A 2,070-nucleotide genomic window follows, 5' to 3' on the forward strand; every position below is an offset into this window, starting at 1 on the left:
AGGCAAAGCAAATGAGGGCTGTGTGGTGGAGACAGCTTTGTGTGTATGTGGGCTGGGAAGTTGTTCCGGGTTATATGAGTATCCAGTCAAAGAGCAGAGTTTTATGTATACTAATGTTATATCTTTCCATTTATATTACAAAAACACACAAATATGGTTTATAAAATAAATGAATAAATAGTGATATATATGTATATAGGATTTGTTATTTATATTTCTTTTTTTTAATACGCCATATTTATATATGTTTGTAATGTATATATATATATATATATATATATATATATATATATATATATATATATATATATGTATATATATTGTTTTTTTCTTAATTCATAAATTAATTTCGATTTGGTTTTGGTTTTTTAAGGAAAAATTGTTATATATATATATATATATATATATATATATATATAATATTTTTTATTTTTTATATTACAAAAACACACAAATGTGGTTTATAAAATAAGTAAACAAATAAATAGTGATATATATGTACATATGTTTTGTTATTTGTATTTGCTTTTTTAATACACCATATTTATATATTTTTGTAATGTGTGTGTTTATATATATATATATATATATATATATATATATTTATTTATTTATTTTTTTTTATTTTTTTTTATTCATAAATCGATGTCATTTTTTTTTTTTTTTATAAGGAAAATAAAATTATATATATATATATATATATATAATATTTTTTATTTTTTATATTGCAAAAACACACATAAATAAATAAATTGTGATATATATGATTTGTTATTTGTATTTGGTTTTTTTAATACACCTTATTTATATATTTTTGTAATGTGTGTGTGTATATATATATTTTTTTTCAATTTTCTTAATTCATAAATTAATTTTGGTTTTGGTTTTTTTTTTTAACCACTTGCCGACCGCGCATAGCCGAATGACGGCTTCACCGCGGCCGGCCAGTTCTGAGTGGACGTCATATGACGTCCTCCCAGAACGCGCTCTCCTGCGCGCCCCAGGGGGCGCGCACCCGGCGATCTCCGTGATCGCTGTGTCCTACGGACACAGCTGATCACGAGATGTGGTGAAAGGCCGATCCCACCGGCCTTTTACCACGTGATCAGCGGTGTCCAATGACACGCTGATCACAGGAAAATGCAAGTGCCGGTTCTCGGCTGCACTTTCCTCACGCTGTCAGATCGTGAGGAAAGTACTGCCGAGAACCGGCAGTTGTCAGAGCGGGGATCGGCACCGATCATCAGGGCACTGATGATCAGTGCCCTGATGATCGGTGCCCAGCAGTGACCCCCGCAAGTTCCGATCAGCTGTGCGCCCACTAGCCCCGCCCACCCATTCCCAGCAGTGCCCCCACCTGTGCCCAGCAGTGCCCCCACCTGTGCCACTCTGCAGTGCCACCTACCTGTGCCCAGCAGTGCCACCTACATGTGCCCAGCAGTGCCACCCACCTGTGCCCAACCACCTGTGCCCACCAGCGCCACCCACCTGTGCCCACCAGTGCCACCCACCTGTGCCCACCCACCAGTGCTGTCCACCAGTGCCACCCACCAGTGCCACCCACCAGTGCTGCCAGTCAGTGCCACCAGTCAGTGCCCAGGGGTTGTGCCAGTCAGTGCCGCCAGTCAGTGCCCAGAAGTGATGCCAGTCAGTGCCGTCTATCAGTACCCATCATCAGTGTCACCTATCAGTGCCGCCTATCAGTGCTGCATATCAGTGCCGCCTATCCGTGACCCCTAATTAGTGCTGTCTATCAGTGCCGCCTATCCGTGCCACCTCATTAGTACTGCCTATCAGTGCCCTTTAGTGCTGCCTATCAGTGCCCATCAGTGCCGCCTATCAGTGCCCATCAGTGCCGCCTCATCAACGCAAATCAGTGAAGGAGAAAAAATACCTGTTTGAAAAATTTTATAAAAGAAACAAATAAACTTTTTTTTTTTTTTCAAATTTTTTGCACTTTTTTTAATTTATAGCGCAAAAAGTAAAGCGCCCAGTGGCGATTAAATACCACCAAAAGAAAGCTCTATTTGTGAGAAAAAAATGATCAAAATTTCATATGGGTACAATGTT

The sequence above is a fragment of the Staurois parvus genome, unplaced genomic scaffold (genome assembly GCF_062004578.1).
Source record: "Staurois parvus isolate SC_StPar_1 unplaced genomic scaffold, SC_StPar_1.0 ptg001202l, whole genome shotgun sequence".
Taxonomy (NCBI): domain Eukaryota; kingdom Metazoa; phylum Chordata; class Amphibia; order Anura; family Ranidae; genus Staurois; species Staurois parvus.